The 23,064-nt window shown below is 46.8% G+C and overlaps 1 protein-coding gene across 1 annotated transcript in view; it reads right to left on the reverse strand.

Moving 5' to 3' along the window:
• Positions 1–19,635, reverse strand: part of IGSF11 (immunoglobulin superfamily member 11) — a 109,700-nt gene extending 90,065 nt beyond the window's left edge. Inside the window, exon 1 of the mRNA XM_050909070.1 lies at positions 19,586–19,635. The gene's annotated coding sequence lies outside the window, so the exon portion shown is untranslated. The remainder of the gene's footprint in view (positions 1–19,585) is intronic.
• Between the last annotated feature and the right edge of the window lie 3,429 nt (positions 19,636–23,064).

Genomic DNA, 23,064 nt, shown 5'->3' on the forward strand with positions numbered 1-23,064 from the left:
CAACATGAGCAGGATGGCTTGCTCCTCCGTCACCTCCAAGTATGACAAAGAAAGTCCCCTGAGCAGGTAAGGGAGACACAGACCTGCACCCCGCTCCTACTGCCAGAGACCAGCCCTAGCTCAGCTCATGGCATCTGCAGGGGAGGTCTGGGTTTGTCCCGGTACCTGCTCAGCATGGTCTGCATGCTGAGGGGGGAGCACAAGGCACAGCCCTGTCACACACAGCAGCTGCAAGGGGATGAAAACTCAGGGGCTTTTTCCTTGCTAAATTCTACAGTGCTTCTGCTGAGCACATGGACAATCAGATTTGATTTTTCAAAGGCTCTTTACCTAGCCAAAGTCAGGTAGATTTCCTCAAAGGTGGCAGAAAGCACACCTGTGTCACACAGACCACCCTTCTGCTGTGTTTCAAGGTCTGGCTGCACAACACTGTGGAAAGGCAGCATCCAAAAGAAAGCATTTTCTTTTTCAAACATGCAGGAACCTATTTTTCCCCCTAATCTTATTCTTAAAAATAGGACAGAGGTGGCTAAAATTTTCCATACAAAGTCAGTCTGAGCTAGAATCTGGGGACCAGAAAGTTTCAGCCCATCTTTTTAAAACCTGGCAAGATGGTTAAGTATCTCAAAGCAAAGACAGGATAACAATAATGACCATCACAGTTACTCAGGGGGCAACAACTGTAATCAGGGGGATTGTTAACCCCATTTATCAAGAATGAAACTGAGGCAAGAAAAGGTGAAAAGTATAACTGAAAATACTAGGTGTCCTTAAACACAAGCAGCACAAGCAGCACAACCAGCCTCCTTGATTGCAGCATTATTTTTTTTTTTTAAATCCTAAAAATACTGTTATCGTCTCCAGAGATGATCTAACCAGGTTGCAGATTAACCATGCTGTTGGTGCAGAAATACGGTGGTGGCTCCCGTGAGGGTTACTGCAGGTCCGGCTGGCCGACTAGCCCTGGCCCTGCACAGCATGAATGAGGCGAAGCTGCTGCGAGAGGCAGATCAAGCACGCAGTGGCTCGAAGCCTGAGCAAGGCAGCTCTGCCAAGCAGGCAGCACACGGAGCCAGCACGGGTGTCCCTGCACCCCTGAGCTGCTGCTGGTCAGGAGTACTCAAGTGCACAGCGCAGAGATGCTTGAGTGGCCCTGCGCTGTGCCAGCCAGGTTTGATACAGCCACTCGTGAAGCAGAGCGAATAAACCGTGCCAAAGCTCCTCTCCTGCAAAGCCAATTAGGGGTCTCTCCGCTGTGATCCCTTATACGCAGTATCTGGGAGAGCTTATCCTGAGTCCTAAGCAAATGCGTGGAAGCCAGCTCAGGTCTGGTGCTGCACCCAGGCTGCAAAGCCCTCTCCTGACCCAGGCTCTAGGGAACACAGTGCAAACATGAGCATGGCCCCAGTAGGGCTTATTATCGGTGGAATGACCCCCACCATGCCAAACACACACAGTTTCCAAGGGGAGCTTCCAGATGCATTTGCTTTTGCTGTGCCACCCAGTATCTATAGCATCTGGGTGCTTCATGGTCCAGACAACGCTACTCTGAATGACGTCAGTGTAACAAGAGAAGCACTCTACCCTGAAAAGACCAGGGGTAACAATTCCCTGTGCAGCAACCCTCAGCAGCTGCTTCATTCTTCTGCCCCAAGGCAGGATTTCCTATAGCTCTGTCACCCTGCCAGCTGCTGGCTGAACCTATTCGTAGAGGCCTTCTTCCGTGGTGGAAACTCCACATCTTCCCCAGCCAGCCTCCTCCAATGGTTGTCGACCCCTCCTGCACGTAGGAGACCTCCAAAGAAGATGCAGATCCTATAGAAGCCAACGGCACATACAGCACTCTGGCACCTGGGATTAAGGTTGCAACTGTTTGGCTGTCTGCAGGACAGCATGAGCTCACAAGCAAAATGAGCGCTGGGAGCTTTAATAAACCATGCACTATCCTTACATGGAGAGCAGCCCATAAGATAAAGAATCTCTTCAAAGAGTCTCTGAAGTCTTATTCATGGTCTATTTGTATATCTGCACTGATGCTAGCGTAGATACATCCACAGAGCACAACACACGCTTGTACATAATGACAAGGGGAAAACATTGCAGTTCTGCTTGGCTGGGCCCCAAGTCAGGGCAGTTTTGCTGCAAACCTTTATTCTCATTATACATCTTAGGCCATGCTTACAGCAGTAATAGTAATATAGCACCAAGATAATGTTTTTCCCTGCCAGCATCCTCAGAAACAAGCCCCTGTCATTCCCTTCCTAGAGGCAGGTAGAGCAAGGCCCAGGTATGTGCACCCACCATGGTGCAAGCAACCAACAGGGCAGGGGCGAGACACACAGCCACATGCTCACTCCACGCTCCTCTGCCACATTCTCCAGGCAGCTCCTCCTCCTGCCTCCTGCTCCCATGGCTGGTCAGGGAACAAAAGCCTGAGAACAGGTATGAAATTCAGTCCCAGGACAAGAAAAAGCAGAAGAAAAGTAATCTGGAAGACGAATGGAAAACACAGCATTGCTGAGGTACTGTGTTTCCCCACTGGAAAAAAAAACCAGCAGAGTTTCCCTACCCAAGTCCTCAGTACAGCAAAAGAAGTCCAAAAATCACACAAAAAGCTGCCTTGCTGCTGCTTTACTGGTGTCAACCACTGCAGGACAAAAAGGACAAGGGTGTTCAGGAACAGCCAGCCAGCCCGCTGCCAGAAGTCATCCCTTCGATCTCTCTGCACGCTGCATAAAAACACGAGTGGAGACAGGATAACAGCAGACCCTGCACCTTTCTACCCCACACCTATCAGTGTGCTTGTGCAATGATAACCAAAATAGCTGCGAACTCCTCCAGTGACTTGAAGTACAGCTGCCCCATCTACTTACCAAACCATCTGCAGGAGGAGGCGAGGACATGCAGTTCTTACCCATTTTCTTTGGTGCTTATTTACTCTGTTTATCTGCATAACCACAGACAGGATTTGAAATAAAAGCCTGCTCATGCACACATACATATTCTCCAGCCCCACAGAGAGAACAGCTTCAGACCCTATCAGTCCCCACACTTCCAATGGAAGAAGCGTGTGTGGGCAGGGTGGGGGGGAATAGTCCTGAGCAGAAGCCGTGATCTGACTCTGTCAGCAGATGACTTCTATTTGCACTCGTTAGCACTGCCCTAGCATGAGCTAACACCACCCCCTCAGGTAATTTAAATTTATTAAAAAAAATAGAGGAGGAGAAGAGAAAAAAGAAGAAAAAAAACCCAACCACATTTCTATATTTAGGAGGTTAGGATAATCGGGGTGGAAAAGCCCATCTGTTTGACATTCACTCCAGCTGCTGTGGATGCGGAAATTTGTCTATTTTCTTTCCTTTTGCCTGTTTCGACTTGTCCTGGCTGACTGTGACAGACACACAGAGAGCCTGATGTATGGCCACAGTCATTTAGGTTTGAAACTGTGCACCATCCCATAGGAGTCACTGCAGAACCAGTTGGCACAACCAGGATCCTTCTCAAGGGAGCGTAAAACAGTTAATAATAATTATTATATTATTATTTTTTTTATTGCTACTATTAACAAATCCATGTTTGTAACACTGAAGAGGGAGCAACACAGAAAGATAGAAGACAAGATAAGACTCATCTTAGACCTCTGTAAAAGTTTTAAGAAGGCAGCCTCCTCTCTGCCACATCCTCGTTTTGGGAGATCTCCCCATATAAAGCTGAATTTCTGTGGGATGCCAGCTCGTCATCAGTGGCACTAGCCACTGGATGGAGACATAGCCACGCTTCTTTTCAAACTAACCTGTTCTGCCATTTTCATCCCAAGGCTCTATGAAAGTGAGCCCAAGCTAAATTCAGAAGTGGCCTTTGATCTCCCACCTTCCTGAGCTGACCAGGCTCTGGTCCCAAAATAACAAGGATGCAGTTGCCTCAAGTAGTCTCTTGATGCTGTTCCTGTCATAGATACGAGTGCCCACAGCCCTTGCAGGATATACCATCATTGCCCCTGTAAACCTAATGCAGTGCTACTTATTTTGCTGCTAAAGGCTTCCCTGTAGTGTGTAAGGACACGTGGCAGACCATTTGGACCATTTGCTGTTTATCTTGTTTGGTATAGGTGATTGCTTTTTAATTTCACAACGTTCACTGCTGGGGTCATTAAAGGTGCTGGGGATGAGCAGTAAGCCTGGATAAATTTTATGCAATTAATGTTCTGAAAGCCCTACAAAGAGAAGAGAAGACTTCCAGTGCAAAGTTCAGAGTTCCACCGCCAGCTTTTCCTTGCAGGGTCCTCTCCAGCCCTTGACCTGGAATCACACAGCAGGACATGGAGGAGGACAGGTGGGCGAGGAGTGCAGATTGATAAATAGGAATATAGATGGGGAAACACATCAGTCCAGGGACTCACCAGTCCTCCCTGCAGCACAAACTGCTAGTCCAGCTCCAGCGCTCCTTTCTTCTGCCTGACAAATGTTCCCTCACCTTCCCAACCACACAGAGCTGAAACTGCCCCATTGGTTTTCATGTGTGCAAGATTCGGATCTAAGCCATCACCTAAGGGGCAATAAATGCGTCCAGAGGTCAAAAAACTTCCCTTTGGAAAAAGCCCTCCTCTCATGTACATTGTGTAAGTCGCTTGCATACAAGGAGTTCATAGACACTGATGACCACATTTTGCAGGCTTGTCCTTGTGATATATCTGGTCTGGGTTTTGGTACAGAGCATGGCTTGGATGCATTTCTGATCACTGTGGCATGAGAAACAACATCTTACTCCTTTGAGTCTCTGCTCCAAAGAGGTCATTTTAGCTCTTGCAAGTCAGCAGGAACAGTTGCTCTTCCTCACCCAAAAGTCACTGCCTACTTCTGTGGCTGCTTCCCACACATCATTCATCGCCCAGAGATGGCTTTTTCTCTTCCCAGCTTCCCAGACCACACTGGCCTGAGTTGTCTGTGGTCTTCTGCTAGCTACTCCACTCAATATGCCTATAGGCATCGTGGCCCACAAACAGTTGTTTCCTTGGGACACGACGCCCCTGCACCCATCCTTCCTCTGACAGAAGAGTAAAGGCCTCAAAGATGTTACTTTTCTTTCCGTAAGGTTCATGAAATTAGGTGGGCAGGTACAGGTGAGACGATACTCACTGCTAGGGGAAAAGATTAGGCCATGCTCAACCCTCTACTAGACATAAGAGACTCCACACAGGTCAGCCTGAAGGCACAAATGGGAAGGAGATGAGGTCTCACTGGTTCACAAACCCACAAAACTAATTATTTAACTGTGCCTTTCAAGCCGGCCAAGAAAACACCACCTGCATTACAGAGCTGAATGGTACATCACATAACTTCATAAGCTGCTTTCCACAATGTGTAGCCTTCAAAAGATGCACAGAAAAATGTAGACCTTTCCCAGTTTATACTGTTACAACAGCCCTTTAAGATGCTAAAGTAACTCATACCTATTCCGCAGACCCAGAGAAAGTTCTCCTTTCTGCGAGGGTCACTTCTGTGAAGCATTATTTAATATCTCTGAATTAACTTTTTTTTTTAGAGAGATGATAAGCCAATAAAAGCACATGGAAAATATTCTGAAATCTGAGAAATCTTGAAAGATGAAGATATAAATAAAATAGTATATAAAACTAATAGCTGGGGTTTTTTTCAATTCTTCATGTTATTTCCCCCAATATTTAAGGGAAATAAAGCACAGAATGACACGTGTGGGAAACTTCAGATGAACTGTCTTGTATTTGATGAAATCAGAAATACTGCAAGCTAGTGCAATATTTATATCATCGCCTCCCCCCCACCATCTGAAAGATGCACTACCCCATAATTGCAGATGAGGAAACAAAATTCTTTCATATGTTCACTTTCATGAAAGATAAATTTGCTTTGTTCTATATTTTGGGCCCTAATTCAGCAAGCCACTTAAACATATGCTCAAGTTCATCATTTGCCACTCTATCACTTATGCATCTACTCAAGAATATGCCTGAAGTCAAGCATATGCACAGCACATGGCTGACTGTGGACCTTATATCTTTCTGTTCATTTCTGCAACTATTCTAATTTAGTGATGTGAATGTACAAGGAAGTAACACATTTTAAGCAATTTTAGCACACACTGGCAAAAGTGAAATTTGAACTTGCCTATCCACATAAATAAACTGAATAATTATTAAAAAGTAATAGCTAATTTTTTATACCTTTCAGAAACAGCTTAATTTAACAATTGCTTTAAGCTGTCAGGATAGTGAAATGCTATGGCGTGAACTTTTGCTCTGTATCAGTGCCGGGCAACCAAACCTGGAGCTGAAATGCTGCTCCCCACCAAAGGAAACAGAAAAAAAACCCTGCTCATAAGCATGCGGTATGTCAAATATTATTTGTAGAAGCTACTCAGTAAGTAATTTCAAATAAGTAAAATGCAAAGAAACCACAGGATATTCACAAACAATTTGCAAATAGAAATGGAAGAGGAATTCATTAAATAAATTATTTGCTATAAATTATTCACCTACCTCTAATCTTACTACCACTTAGACTACAAAATTCATGCCATAAAAGATACAGGATACATAACGAGGCATCATTAACTTATGCATTTCCCAGTGCTGCTTTATTTTGACTGTCCGGTTATATTATTGCATTAAGACAGCCTTTTGTCTTTAATGTACTTTGAGTGTAATACGTTTCTGTTTTAAAAGCTGAGCTGAGGAGACCTGGTCTGATTTTAGACTGTGATTTGATTTTGAGCTCCAAGGCTGAATAACTCTTCAAATCTGAGAGAAGAATCCAAGCTGTTCTCTGAGCAAAACCAAAACGAATGGAAATCTTACACAGTTGGATAATTCATGAGATTCCCACAATTTGGGTCCATTTCACATAAATTCACAGTGAGGAGTGAATATTTTTTTGTGTCCATCAAGCCACATAGTTAACATTTTCATAAAGATGAGAGAAGCAGGAGGCATGTGTTAGAGATCCAAGGGGTGAGGGGGAGCTAGGAGCGGATCACAGGCAGGGGACGGCAGTGGCTCTCTGAGATGCACTGGCTCTGCACTGGATCACAGGGTCAGCAGCATCCCCACCCGAGTCGCTTTTCCCCTCCTGCAGCTGCAAGACAAGCTGCCAGCTGTGCACTGGCTATATGGCCAGAGGAAGAAATTCGAGAAAGAAACTTAAAATACAGTATACAATTCTTTTTAGCCATGAAAACAAAATCCCAGAAAGGGTTCTCACTCATAACCAAGGATGAAGGCAGCTTTTTCATCTTGTTTGTGTCCTGACTTGTTCTAAGTGACAGTCATACTCCGCTACTTGTTTGGTCTCTCAGCAGTTGGGGTTTTTTTAATACCATATTTGTTTACTTTTAATTAAAATGATAATAATTGTCACTGAATTTCTCTGTTTGTGGAAAACTGATGCAAACTGTGGTTATTTGGTTATGGAGGAAGAGAGTGGAAAAAGGTTCTTGCAGTTGTCAAAATAATCTCCCAGTTGTCTCCAGAGTAAATGCTATCGCTGCTGTTGGCAACAGGTTGCAATTAAATGCTACACCTTATCATCCAAACACATTTTTACTCCTTGGAAATGAAAGAAAAGTTGGTTTTGCAGAGCTTCGTCATCCTGGACTGACTCGTAGCAGGCTTAGTCCTTGGCCCAGTGGACGTCAGGTGCGTTTATCAAGCCCCAGCACAGCACAGAGTCGCTACATACAGTGTTATTACACACTAGTATTTCCACAGTACTTATGAGTGCTTTAAAAGACCCTCAGCACAGGGTCAGAGAAGGCAAGGGCATAGGGTCCACTCACATTGGAGACCTCTTGAAGATTCCGGTCCCAGCTCCTGACCCACAGACCTTAAAAGCTAAATAAGCTTTACCACGGCAGTTGCTACATCAAACACGGGGAGAATAGCTATGGCACTGCTGACAGGACTGCTTCCTCTCCTTGCTTATTTTCAACATAAATTCACATTAGCTCAGGCTGTTTAAAAGGAACCTGAGGGAATTGAGTGCTTAATTCCCATAGGTACCTTATAAAGTCCCAATTGTAACAGACAACGCTCTATTTTTTTCCATTTCCAGAGTGAAGCCACAGCATGCATAGAGAGTGGATAAGGAGGAAGGGCTGCATTTAGCCAGATGGAGACTAAGGTTCCCTTGAGCAACAAAGACAACTCTTCAAAATGCAGGAAGATGAGATCCACTCTTCTCTATAGCAGTGCCCTGGCTAGCACATCTCCACCATTCATGGCAAAACTCACACAGAAGCACAAATTGAAGGCAGGCCAGTCGTGCAGCAGACCATCCTGGGCCTCTTGAACCAAGCCTGAGCACTAAGCTATCCCTTGCTGATCTCGCAGCAGAACCCACTGGAGCAAGGCTTCCTCCAAAATGTCCTCAAGCCACAGATGGTTTAAGATTGCCACCAGCACCACAGACTGGACCCAGCATATGAACAGGCAGCAAGCCAGAGGCAAGGAGGACAGACATTACGCACACACAATCCCCTCCCCAGTGCCCCCAGGGCCACTTCTGCGGCAGTCCCGTGCATGACTTTCATTGTGGAGGTGGCCAAGGCAAGGATGAGAGAACAAACCACATCCAATTTAGTCACTGCAGATTTTCTTTAAAGACCATCAATAACCATCCAGGAGCCACTGCCATGAAAACTCAGGAGGGAAAGTATTCAGCAGGCTACTGCCTAGATCAGCAGGCAGGCAGCACACTCCCATGGAGAAGGCACAGGCTGGCTGTCAGGAGATGCAGGCTCCAGCCCCAGGCTGGCCATGGGAATCCTGCATGACCGTGGGCAAGGCATTTCCCATCTCTGGGCCTCAGTTTCCCCATCAGCTGCATGATGATGTAAATAACATGGCTGTTACGTAAGTCAACGGAGAGAAAGATTATGCAAAGATTAGCATTAAAAATGTGGGTGGGTGGAGCGCAGCATAGATATGAAAGGTTCTGAAAAATATGTGGGCCTCCTTCTTCACGCTCCTCATCTCCTTCTACAAAGTGGTTATTCAAAGCAAAAATAATATACCCTCCCTACAAAGGCAGCACACATCAGACACACATATATTTAGATCATTGTGCAAACAATTACCTACTTTTGTCCAAGGCAGGAAAATGGTACCCTGTGATACAGAGGGGGAGAAAGACAAATACGTCCGAAGTCACCCTGAAGCAAGGAAAAGGAAAGGATCCAGATGTCTGGGACAGATTCAGCTGTGGTATAAACACTGATGCTAGCCACACTCAAGAAGGTCAGGAGGAAATAGCAAAGCTCTCACAAGCCTGATCTGGAGGTCCATCAGGTGCTAGATGTATATAGGACAAGGACTCATCTTCCTGCTTGTCAAACAACTCATTTCAAACCCCTAAAGAAATGGTAGGACACTGCAGCAGAAGCAACCCTCAGGAAGGACAAGACAAAACACCTTTTCAGTCATTTTATTTTGCAGCTTTTTTGGCTTGCTAAGCTATCCCCCTTGCCTGGCTGAGGGTGTCACATGCTCCTTTTCCTCACCCAGGAGACATCAATCTGTCACTACGGCCACTCACTTGTCCCTGACCCCCAACATGTGTTTCCTACCCCTTCTACTTGCTCAGAGCATGGAAATGGTAGCACAGAGACCCAGTGGCAGCAGGTGGGAATGGAGCCCGCATCTCCTAATCCCCAGTGCTCACAGCCAAAAGAAAGAAAAAAGAAAAAAGAAAAAGAGCTCCCCCCACACCCCGGTGCCTGGCTTCTTCCTTACATGCATACCATCGCTGCTGCTGAATTGCAGCCTCAGAAAAAGGAAAGAAAGAGGCCCAAAAGGCAGCTAGGAAACCCACTGTCCATTGGCTTCCCTCCACACAAGGCGAGCGGGCTCCTTCTGCTGCAGTGACTTGGCAAGCGCACCTCACTCTGACTCAGCACCTCGCCGGCACCTCCTGTCAATTATTCTCACAAACTGCTGATGCCGGAAGGGCTATTTGCAATTAGGATGCAACACAAGCCGGTGGCAGTGGGATGCCTCAGCTCCCCGCCTTCACCTGCAGCAGTCCCCTCCACTTCAGCCCTCTGGCTCAGGGCTGGAGCACTCAGTGAGGGTGAAGGGGGGGGTTAGTGCAAGAGGGCTGGAGGATGGGGACCAGGGTATGTGGGGGAAGCCTGCCTGCATTGTACCTAATCTGTGGATAAACAGACAACTGCCATCAATGTGGCAGCCGAAATGCAGTCTTATCAAAAAAAAAAAAAAAAAAAAAAAGCAGCCACTGGGAATAGGGACAAGAGCAGCGAGAACAGATGCAACTATGCAAAAAAGCTACTGAAGAACTAACACATAAGCATTCCCCAAAGAACAAGCAAAATGCAGCCTTGCTGCAACTCCATGCAGCTGAGAAACACAAGCCTACACTCTATGTCAGAGGCATTTTCAGCGCAGCAGAGGGAGGCGCTGATTGCGGATGAGTCCCATAATAGGGGCCCAGGGCACACCAGCTGTTTCAGGGGCAAAAGGAAGGGCTGCCCTTGACAAGCCAAGGACATGATGATTCTGCAGACAGATTGAGGCTATTCTGTCCCTCTGCCAAGTAGCCAAGGTCCTCTCAACCTCTTCAAGCCACTAGCTCCCAACACACAGCCAGAAAGCCAAGCAGGCTTGCAGCCTAGCAGCTCCACAACCAACAGAGACATTCAGATATCAAACCTCATCAGACAGCAAGGTTCAAACACACGCTCAGCTATGGAAGCAGCCCAGCAGCCACACAAGCCCAGCAGTGCCCTGCAGAAGCCCTCTGGCACCTTCTCTTGCAGGGCTTTACTAAAACAACAGTCTGCCACCCACCCTTCTCTCCCTCCCCAAGGGTCACAGGGAGGTTCAGGCCCCCTTCACTGGCACAGGCGGCGAGAGGCAGCAGTGCGAGCGATGCACAGGAGCCGGAGGGACCCAGAGCATTCCCTGCAGGAGCACCCAGGGACCTTGTATTTTCTGAGATATCACTTCAAAACCAAACATTTCATAGAGTGCGACTGATGCTGATAGACCACATGGGAACACAGGTCGGAGCAGGCAGTGTGAAGCTGGAGCAAAAGGTTCCAAGGAGCACTTCAGGTTTGATGCTGAAGCCTGCAGTGAACCATTCCCTATGACATGATGCAATAACCACTTTATACAGTGCAGGAAAGGGATGAAATAGCCATGCTAACCAATGGTTAAGGTGTCCAACATGTTTCGTAGCCCGTGGGCCCGCAGCTGCAGAATTCATCACAGAGTAATGCCCTGCCTGGAAATCCAGTGTGGGCAACAGGGCAGAGACATCAAACTGCAAGATGAGTAATGCACAGATCCCACCTAGATAGCCAAGCCCGAAGAGGGAGAAAAGTTAACTAAAAACCAAATCTCACTACAGCAACCTGAATTTACCACTGGCCTCCTGATCAGGAAGAGAATATCTACTGCACAGCGTGAAGTGAAAGCAAAGGAACAACAAAGTCAAAGAAAACAGCGAAAAACAGTGGCTTCAGCAACAGGAATTAGCTAGGTGTCACAGCAGGTTACAATTTTGCAGCGTCTTAAAGAGCACAGGTAGGGCTTGGAACAACCAGTCCCAGGGCACTCAGAAGCTAAAACACTGCAATTGATGCAAAGAGCAACCTGAGTCACAAAGTAACGGTGACCGCTACATAATCAAATTTAACATCCCTGTGAGAAAAACAGTACCAGAACTTTGCATCATGCCTCTTAAATGTTAGAAAAGACAATTACAAGCAAAAATGGTCAAAACAGCCTAACTCCAAAAGCAGGGGAGTTAAAGTTGTTACACCCTGTATTGTGGTGTGTTGAAGCAATCTCAGCATCGTCACTGCAAAGGTACTCGGTGCCCCTGAACAAAAAACAGCTGAGAAGCAAGAAAGCACATTGTATGGTCAAACAAAAGGAACAAGAAGTCATTCAGTCTAAGCAGTTGATTCATAAGACGGTAGCTAGGAGGGCTGAGAATAAAATTGAAGGCCAAATTGCAAAAGTCAAAAAACAAACAATCATTTCAATATATTCAAAGGACAAGTGCAGAAGTGCTGAACAGTAGGAGAATGACATTTCTGAAGTGGCTGTGCTGCTAGCAAAGACATGCAAGCTCTTGCTAAGTCAGGTGTTTCTTGAAGTTAGCAATGTTTTCCCTAAGAGAGGGTACAGGCTAACCTGGAAGTTGCAGCAGGGATTGGTTAAACCGGTCAAATTCCCTAAGCCCCTAAACGTACACACACAACAGGAGACAAACCAGCTTGATCTCTGCTCAGAGGAACTTGTGGCCCTTCAATCCACTCGAATTTTGGAAGGAAAAGGACAGGACTAAGTGGTTCATTTTCAGTCACTTCAAAGTGCACCTGCTAAACCATTCTGGGCAGGATGCCAGTTCAGTGCCAGCCCTGTCCCCTGCTTGCCTGGGGTGGGAAACCATCCCCCTTGCCTCCCCCCTAGGTGGGGTTCATGCCACCTGGGTTCAGGCTGAGTCCAGAGCTGCTGCCCCACTGCTTGGTGCCCAGGGTCAGAAGCATGGGAGCCCCTCTCCCCCTGCCCTTGCTCTGGCCCTGATTACAAGGGATTACCCCCAGGTTTCATACCAGCTCTGGGGTGGTTTAATCTATTCCTTAATATCTGGAAGACAGACAGGGAGCTGGCAAAGTGATTTGGGCTGGCTGAGACAAAAGAAGATTGAGAGAGACTTCCAAAGGATCTGACAAAGCTCGGCAAGTGGGCAGCATAATGCAAGAAGAAATTCAACATTACCAAACAGACAGTAATAAGAACTTGACAGAATAATCTGAACTACTCATATACCGTGGGGCTCTAATTCAAATGTAATCACTTGAGGAAAATATCTTGGTATCACTGCGAACGGCTCAATGAAAACATCTGTTCAATGTATAACGGTGGTCAAAAAAGCAAGCAAGCTGTTAGGATGTCTAAAGGCGGAGGCTGAAAAGGATGCTAGAAGTATTAAAATGCCACTGTGAACACTGACAGTGCACCCTCAGCTGGAATTGCTGCAGTTACTTCTGGATGGCACACCTGAAAATACAGAAGGCATAGAAAGGTTTCATCATTCACCAGTCTGTAACACTTACTGGTCAAGCACAGTTAAAATTGGGACAATTTAATCTGGAGAGGAGTTAGATAGAAAGAAATTATCAAATGAGTACGAAGAAGTGAAACAGGTGCTTCTATGTTTTTGGTTTGTTTATTTAAGAGAAAGACAAAAGGTTGTTCAATACAACTGAAGAGCAGGAAATGTGACCAGACATAAGGAAACTATTATGATTTTCCTTTCCTTTTCAGTTTTTACTTTTTCTGCTTATTCTAAACACAGCCCATAATTAACTACCAGGAACGATTAGCCCATGTTATCATAAAGTCAAGAGCTCAGCAGAAATCACAGAGGCCTGTGCATTTATAAGGATACTGGGAACATCCACAGATATGTCAGGTAGAATGGGGGGGGGGGGGGGGAGAGGAAGAGAAAAAAGCATAGCAGCACTACATCCTCATGCTTCCAGGCATTAGCCAACTTCTAATTAACAAGGATTAGGAAGTAATCTCCCCAGTGGGCATGCAGAGAGGGTGTACCAACCCACTTGCTCCTGGCAGGCGCCGTTAATACACCAGGCAGGGGAAGAGCTGAGCCTGGACAGCCCACCCACAGCCCATGCTGTTCAGGAGGCTGAGGTCCGGGTGCCCAGTGGGACTGCACGCCAACCCCACCAATAACTGAAGAGGCTGCAAGAGGGGGCTCGGTTACCCCAGCTCAGCCTTGCTCCTGGCAAGGGGGGAAGTTTTGCATCTGTCGCTTTGTAAGCGGAGGGGGCTTCCCTGAGGAAAGGAGAGGGGATGGACATTTTATTCGCTCTGCATTGGTAGGAGGAATACATATAACTTAGTTCATTTTATGGCAAGGAAGTGGAGCGTGGACACCCCCTGAAATTAAGAGAAAATTGGCTTGAGTAGGCTTTGAAGTCCAGAGCAATATGTACACTGACCTCCTCCTAGGGCAACCTATAGCACTGCCATGGCAGCAGACTCCTCTTTGCTAAATGTTTGGTACCAATTGCTCACTGTGGGGGTTTTGGAACCCCCCGTTGAAGCATCCAGCATTGGCCATGCCGCCGCAGACCAGCAGTCTGACCTGACCCAGCGCTGCTTAGACAGGCTGCTGCAGAAATGCACCACACATTGTAAACAGTGTGTCGTCCCACCCCCATCCTGGCTTTGGCATTTTGAGGAAAACTGAAGCACAGATGTAACCGAGTGGAGTTCAGACATCGGCTTTCTCCTGCCGATGCTTGTGAAACACAATCTAGCTCACGTTCTCGGAGCCAGGTTGACTCATGAGGATGTGAGAAAAAAAAAATGCACAAGTTTATATCCCTAAGTAAGCGATCTCATCAACCTAACACCAAAATTACACTTGAAATGAACTTCATGCAGATATGCAAATGCACAAGTACTGCTGTGCTGCCAGGAGGAGAGCTTTGGCTCTGCACATGCACGAGTAATAAGAGACTGAGCTTGATCTGCTAGTCCTGTTCTGACTTCTCCAGCGACTGCTCCAGAAGGGGAAACAAAGATTAACAAAAGGGCTGTATTTCTTAAATAGAAACTTGTCTTAGTTCGTACGTCATATTCTGCTTCTTTTGGTGCAAACAGTGTTCTACAGCACGATGAATAAGGAAAGGACACGGGTAATGCCACGTACGTGTACATGGTGTTTGCATATCTGTGTCAAGATGGCAAAAATAATGGACAGAGAGTGTGCACAGATACCACCAATTGCTGCAGGTTGGTTTTTATCACTGTTGTTTTTAAATGCCCTGTAGAAATAAAAAATAGCAACCACTAAGGCTTTTACTGTAGATACTTCCACTAAACCAAACCTTATCAAACGTGGGATGTTTAGTAAAATCATAACTGTGTTTCAGAAGAAAAACAGGGGAAAATTGTCAGAAATACAGAAACATCCAACTTAAGCATCTTTGGGATGAAAAGTTTTGACTTCTCACGTCAAAATATCTTTTTTGCTTAGGGTATTTTCTTGTATTATAATAATACAGTTCCACAAAGAAACACAATATTGGTTGTCCTAAGATGGAATTTCTCTCAAAAATTTCCTTTCAAAACCATCAAAGCATTTAACTTCTATTTCCATTCAGAACGAAGCCAAATTCCTCAATCCTGATGAAACAGAGCATTTGTCCTCAGCCCAGCTCAAGCAATGAAGAAAAAGGCAGAAGCTAGAATGGACACAAGTGACCTCCAAAACCAAAGAGAGGAAAACATACAAGGAAAAGAAAAAAACCACAACAGTTCACTGTGCATAATTAATAATATTGTGCTTTCTCCCTGGTGCATAAGACATAAAACATTTGTGGGAGAAAAGTGGGGTGGCATATGACTAGGAACCCTGTAATTGTGACTTCTCTAAAGGAGAGTCTGGGCAGATGTCCTACCTGACAGCAAGCAAATCATTTCATCTCTGTACACTTCAGTTTTCCATGCTATAAATCAAACTGGCCGCCCTCACAAAGTAAGTTTGGAGACTCTCAATTAGTTAATGTTCATAAATGACTGTGCAAACACAAGGTGGTATTAACCAGGGAACTGTCTTTGTTACACTACTGTCTGTTAAACAACCAGGAGCTAAATTTCTCTCTGAACATTTACAAAAGGGAAGGCAGCATTAATGCTCCACAAGGAGAAAACTACAAAGAACAGATTTTCAGTGCATGCACTTTTCCTTAAAATAAACTGCGTTAAAAGCACTTTACTTAAAAAGCACAATGATAGTAGCATCCTGCTAAATATAGATGACTCACCACAATTTAGTAGTGAACATCCCTAAAGAGTACCACTACAGTATTGCTTAACCTGCTGCATAAATGTAAGCATTCTCCTGTGGTTACAGTTTGGACCAAGACACTCAAGACTACTACCAGCATCCGCTGACCTTCAGTGAGTCACAAAGCCTCTCTGAGCCTCACTTTCTCCATCTGTATTATTGGTATATTAATAAAAACACATCTCCCCAGTGAAGGCAGGAAAAATTATTTAAGTTTCGTAACGAGTTGTTTATACCATACTTTGTATATCCATATCACTACTGAGAGCTAAATATAGCTGTTCTTGAGGCACTTTGAGATCCCTCAGAGAAGAGAATCTTACGAAAGAAAATTGGGGTTTAGGCAATACTGAAGAAACAGAGATAAAGAATCAGTTTCCAAAATAAGGGAAGGATGCCCACTTTAGAGATGCAAGAAGTAGTTAATGCATCTGTGCCTACCGCTGGGGACCAAGGTCAGGTCGCGAGCAAAATGATTTATCTACACGTCACAAAACCACACAGCTTGACACAAATGGCAATCTGTTCCAAAAAAAAATGCATAAGCATGGAAGAGCGAGGGACTGCCACAGTCCTCTCTTGCTGGGGCTGAGGACCTGCTGCAGGGCTGGGAAGGATATGTGGGCTAGCACAAGGGTGCTACAAGGCCAAAACTTAAATGCAACACTTAGTTTCAGTTGTGATAACCTCAGACTGGCAGGAGGGTGACTTCAGGTGAGGACTGGAAAGACCAACCTGTGTGAAAAGTTGCAGACCAGCTGTTGCACTAATGCAATACTGCCAGGCATGCACGCACACACCCCCCACCCTGATCTTGCAAGATCCAGCTGCAACAGACTGTAACATGCTCATATCTCACCTGTTGCAATACTATGTCACAGGATCCAAACACCATGCAGTTAAAAAAAAAGTTGGTTCTGCAGTTTAGCTGTACCCGATGTGCGATTTCTGACACATTTGACAATTTGCGGTATGCTATTTCTGGCTACATAGCAGGATTGATTTGCAATCACAGGTTTGGTTTCAAAGCTCTAAACAGAATTCCCTCCTATCTTTCCCTAAACTTCTCTAGGGAGCCTGAAAAATATTATTTCTGCAAAAGTTATTACGCTCGTAATGCTTTAGAGGGAAAACATAGACGCTGCCCCTGCCCCAGGAGCATTAAACATGGGTATTATAGGCCCAGAGAAAGCAGACATCTAGCTCCAGTTAAAAAGAATCATTGTTTTGCAATTTGTAGAATAGCAATGTCAGAAAATGCGACTATAATACTTGATTGACATTTCACTACAAAGTCCGACTGTATTTTATCATAGGCATAAAGTGTGAGAATGACGAAATGACCTCCAGGGACCTTTTTTCCCCACCATTTTTCATTTGTTTGACATTAAGTATTTCTTCCGATTATACACTCTTACAGTTTTTCTGATTATACACTCTTACAGTTTCTGATCCTTTAACTTCTAAACCTTTCGCCTTTCATTTAGGTATCACTTCACATATGACCCCGTTGTTTTTCTTCTCTATCCTCTGAACTAATCTAAAGACTCAAAAAGGAAAAAATTCATTCTTCCTAACCAGACTTGGCAACCCAGAGCAGAAATACACTTACTGATCTTCTGCAGATGTTGTTTAGAAAAATCTCTCCCAATTTTATTTCAGCTTTTATGAGTGTATGTCTGTTCCTTATACCTTATCAGGGTTTTCTTTTCAAATTCAAGAACTACTGAAAATATGGCCATACTGTGTGACACAGAAGTAACCGTGTACCACAGCTGTTTTCATCTACCATCGTCTTCTAAAGACTTTTCCTAAGACAAAAAGAAAAAAAAAAAAAACAAGCTTGAGACACAGGTGGTTCATTCAGGTAATCTTTAAGCTTTAAAGGAAAATGCAAGAAAAAGCATTACACTATTGCAGATAAATATTTCATGGAAAGGTGTGTTTCTGTGCCTAGTTGTCTCCATTGTCATTGTCCCCACATGCCCTCATCCAAAAAAAGAAAATTAAATATTGAGTCAATCTTTTTGCCTAAAGAGATAATTAAACGCCCCTTTAATTTTAACCTTAAATCTGGTTACTGTTATATGTTTTTGCAGGGACATCACATAACAGAAACACTTCATCGCTTGTATACCTCCAACTGCAGTAGGCACAGTAACTTTCTAGACAGTTACACCTTTGCAATGTCTACAGACAAAAAATTGTGGCATTGAGAACCTGAAAGTCATTCAACTCACTTTCCAAACTGGAAAAAGTTAAAAAAGTAAACAAATAGCATGAAGTGTGAAACAGCCGAGATTATTTCTTTCAATTAAACGCTAATAAACCTTTTTTTTTTCCATAATTCATCTCTTTGAAGTCAGCAGGTGTGACTTCCATTTAATGCACGCAACTCAGACTCCCAAATGTTTTCTGAGGACGGGGCTCAGGGAGCCTTTGGGGCTGAGGCATTCATGAAAAGTTCACCTTGTCCATCACAGCACTTGCTTCTCGGTGGGTCCTAGGCAGAGAAGAATGGCCTGCTGCGCCTCGCAGGGCAGTGAGAGCCAGGCACTGCTACCCAAGCAGCAGACTCCATCCAGATCCAGACTGTGAGGAAGTTTCATCCAGACCTTGCTGAGACATCTCTGGTATTCTTGTGGGAGAGCCCATCATTTCTTACTGTCCTCCCGCTCTCTCAGGGATCACTTGCAGCAGGTTTCCCAGCCGCAAAGGTGGTCAGCAGCAGTGCCCAGCTGGCTCAGCAGAGCTGTGCACTGCTCACTGCTGAGCAGACCTCTGCAAAACTACTTAGTGGACCTCTGCATAAATGAGCAGACCTTAAGAAAATTACCTTGTAGACCTCAGTAAAACATAACTGAGCAGGCTGGCTCTAAAGTTTGCTATTACTTGAAAGAAGGCATTGCCACATGATCAACAGATGAGTTTGAACATTTTGTAGTTTCTTCTGTTGCCCTTATCATAGCATCTCCTAGCACTCTCCAGCAACGCACCAAGTGATGTGAGTAGCATCTGTCACATGCAATTTGTTCCCTCTCCACACAGAGGACCAGGGCACGCATCTTATTTCGGAAGGGCTTCTGGGGGCGGGAGGTGATGGAGTGGTCTGGGTGCCTCCATATCCCCAGGTGCAGGCACTTATCTTAGAGCTGAAGGAGCCTGCCATGTGCCTGGAAGGAGGAGGCAGAGGAGGCCGGGGGAAGACCCCCGGGGGACACAGAGGTCTCCGGGCAGCCTGTCACCATCTCTGCAGAAAGTTCCCTGCTGCCTCAGGGCCTAAAGGATAGACCAGAGTTTTCCACCCAGGTGAGCTTATCAAGGGGCTAGGCCCAGACAACTGGACATGATGTGAAGCCCAGTTTAAAGCAAGTTTTACAGCACCGTAAGAAAAAAAAAATATATATATATAATAATAGTAAGAAGGATGGTGCAGGGGAGGCAGCAAAAGGAGCCGACCGGAGCAGCGCTCCTTCCCCACGCCTGCCTGCAAAAGCACTCACCCGCCGCCGCATTTCCGAGCATCACCGGCGGGACCGCAACCAAAACTTCCCCACCGGCTCGGCGGACGGGGCATCGCCGTGGGGTGGGCGCCGGGGATGGGGCGGGCGGGGAACCCGCCCGCCCCATCCCCGGCGCCCACCCCACGGCGATGCCCCGTCCGTGGGTACCGCGCCCGGCTCCACCCGTGCAGCACTCACCTCGCAGGGCCAGGAGCGCGGCCAGGGCTACCGGCACCCACCTCCCGCCGCCACCGGGGCGCCGCCGCGTCATGCCGGGCCGGGCGAAGAGCGCAGAGCGGGCCGCCGAGCCCTGCCTTTCCCCGCAGCCGCAGGTGCCGGTGGTGGTGGTGGTGGTGATGGTGGTGATGGTGCCGCCGCCGCCGTCCCGGGACCGCCCGCTCGCGGCGAGGCTCCGCCGTGCCCCAAGCCCCGGTCGCCCGGGGAGGGCGGCAGGCGCGGCCGCCGGCCCGAGAGCGCAGCCTGGCGGCCCCGAACCGCCCCCGCAACCCGCCGGGCTGCGGCTGTCAGCCCCGGCGCGTCCCGTCCCAGCACACAGCGGCACATCCCACCACCCTCCTTCTCTGCGCGGGCCACCCACAAATTGGGGGGTTCCCCCCCCCGCCGCCCCTGCCCCCGCCAACCCGGTGCCGCTGCATCCGTAGGGATGCTACACGGGCCAGGGTGAGGAGGAGTTGCAGTCCGGTACAGGCTGGAGATTGCACCCCCACGGCTTCTCCGGATCATCGCGGCAGCGTGGGGGCTTCTTCTCTCCGGGGCCTGCCTACAGCCGCATGGAAGAAGAGAGTGTCAGCACGCAGCAAATTATTTGGGATGGGCTGCATGGGACCGGGCACTGCTGCAGCGCACAGTATAAACATTGCTGGCTTCTTGTTCAAAGGTATGAGCCACCCTAACGCCGCTATTCAAGAGAGCGGGAGACAGGAGTGTTCAGCACACCTGAAAATCAGACCAAGATATCTCTGAAGGGAGTAAGGCAGTTCTTGGAGTTAGGGCCCCTCAATACTATGCAACACAAGAATCGCCAACAAGTTGTGTCATTTAGGGTCATGAGCTTAAGTAATTGCAGTCCTTAAGGCTACACAGAAAAATCAATCAATCAATCAAAATCCAGCACACTAGACACAAAGTGTGCACATAGAGGGTGGGAAGGGAGGAAAGGAGCCCTTTACAAATTTAGGGTGGTCATCCGGGGAAAGGACCAAAGCAGAGAGCTCGCACAGACCAGCTCCTTGCACATGGCCAGCTCCTTGTCCAAGTCTGACCATGTTAGTTTTGCTTTGTGAAAATATGTGGTTTGGCTAGGAAAATCTTCTAACAATTCTGCAAAATGTATGATTGCTTCATTCCCCTACCCAAAGTTCCCTCCCCACCAAAGCACAGCTGTGCAGCCTTTGCATCCTGCAGGCAGCCAATCCACCTTGTGAAGCTTCTCCCTACCTCCTTCCCAGCCAGAGGCCCCGGGAGTGTCCCCATGCCCAGCCTACCCTGTCGCTCAGCACCTCTCAGGTTTCTGCCTCCTCAGTTGCCTCAAAAGCTGCACTGACCCTTTACGTGGCTGCACTCCCACTGAGAAGGGGGGAGCTGCACCTGGGAGTGAAGATGACAAGGAAAAGCATCTGGGGTAGCAGAACAGAAATTACTTTAAGCAACATGAAAAAGGTAAGTTGGTGCCCATGGAAACAGTAAGTGGGGAAACTAGCTACCATCTAACCAGCCTAGGTTAAACTCTGCCTTGCCCAGCATCAGGCTTTGGCACCCTTCTACCAGAGGACTACATAAAAATGTCACACCAGCAGTGCAGGTTTACTGATTTTCTTGGTTCTGGAAAAAAAACACTAACTCTAATTATGAGGAGCAATGGTTGACTTGCCCTTATCAGGCAGCAGAACTCCTGCTGACTCCCACATGGGCTGGGATTTCATTCAATGAGTGGTGGTACAATGGGGTGAGAAGGCACCACACGGTGATGCAGGGGATGTAGCCCCAGTCCCTTTCCAGGTCTGTCAAGTGCCTGCTGCGTGTCCTCAGGCATCAAACCTGACAACGTGGACAGTCTCATAGGTCTAGTGCTCTTGCAAAACACACTCCACTCCAGCCCCGCCACGGGCAGGCGGGCTAAGAGATAGTTTTGCTCCATTAAGGAGCCAGCTCTTGGCAAAGTCTCAAGCAGCTGAAGCATAACACTTCAGAAAAGCACCAAAGGGAGAGTCGTAGCCCAGCTGTTTCCCTCATTCTCCGGCAATATGGGGACTGAAGTTTTCTCGGACTCCCTCAGACTGCTTCTCTTTCCTTCAGCTGACCTGCTGTATTTTTCATCTAGAAAAAGGGTAGAGGAACACGACGTTCTTATTGATCAGAAGCAGCTCCAGGAGACCTCCATCCTTGTGGGTACATACAGTGACCACCTGGAAGAATGCAATGGGTATGTCTACGCTCCTAACTACAATGAAAGCCCATGAATGTTTCTTGCCAAACATAACCTCCTTCACCAAAGTCAAGGGCAGAGAGCACAGAGCACGTTGGGCACAGTGGCCTGCCACTACCCTTACTCCTTCAGGTAACTTCTGGGGATGAAAAGATGCAAAGACAAATCAAGTAAAAAAAGAAAAATTTCATATTCTCCCTAGGGCTGCCGCACTGCTTTCCTGATCTGCCAAGACTTGGAAGCTCTCTTGACCTAATGGAAGTGTGTTTTTTAGTATAAGGACACACCGCATTTGGCAAATGCCATCCCAGCTCGCCTTGGACTGTTCCTTGCATCCTGCTGTGCATCAGCTGGCAGGTAAACAGCGAGGATCAGTTCGCCCTGTACAGTGGCTGAATTAATGTGCTCCCTAAAGAGCGCAGTGAGCGTAATGTGAATCAAGAGCCTGGTGGTCAGAGAAAGCACTTCTGCCCAAAATGGACCCAAATGACTCTCTTCTGACCCACACTGGTAGGAGCAGGGAGTATTTTAATCACCTTTAGGATCTGGTCACCACAGCAGATACTATGTCATACCTGCATAACACAGTGACGCAGCAAGTGACTTTAGCTGCTTCTTGCAGCAATTGCAAGAACGATCTGTGGCCATGCTCCAGAAGGATGGAGCAGCCACAGGGAATAATAATCTTCAGATGCACCCGTCAGTCCTCTCACCCTGGCTCCCTCTCCACCTTACCACCACTTCCAAAAATAGCTTGCAGTTTGTACAGAAAGGACGTGGATGAGGAGATATTGTTCCTGGAACTCTGAATTTCTTCTTGAGTTGCCCTTGAGCCTTCCCCAAAATATGAGGCTTATGCCAACCATTTATTCAGTGAGTGCAGCACAGTCCAGCTGGTTGGATGCTAGAGCTACGAGCAGACATATTTGCTGTTCCAGCAGCCTATTTTCCCACCAGTGAGTGTCTATACCTCTTCCTTGGCACTGATGGAATAGCACGTCATAGATAGAGGAGATAAGTTTGCAATACCCCAAGCATCAGATGCTGGCAGATGACCACTGCAGTCCTCAGTTGTGTTACATTGCTCACAAGAACAGACATGGGATCCTTAAACTGAATGGCCAAGATATTTGCCAAGACTTCACGTGCTAGGCTGGGCAAGGACAGAAAGAGAAAAATGAAACCACTCCCACCTGCTTTTTCTTTTGAAAGAATTATGATAAGTAATGCA

Source organism: Gymnogyps californianus, chromosome 1 (assembly GCF_018139145.2).
Source record: "Gymnogyps californianus isolate 813 chromosome 1, ASM1813914v2, whole genome shotgun sequence".
Taxonomy (NCBI): Eukaryota; Metazoa; Chordata; class Aves; order Accipitriformes; family Cathartidae; genus Gymnogyps; species Gymnogyps californianus.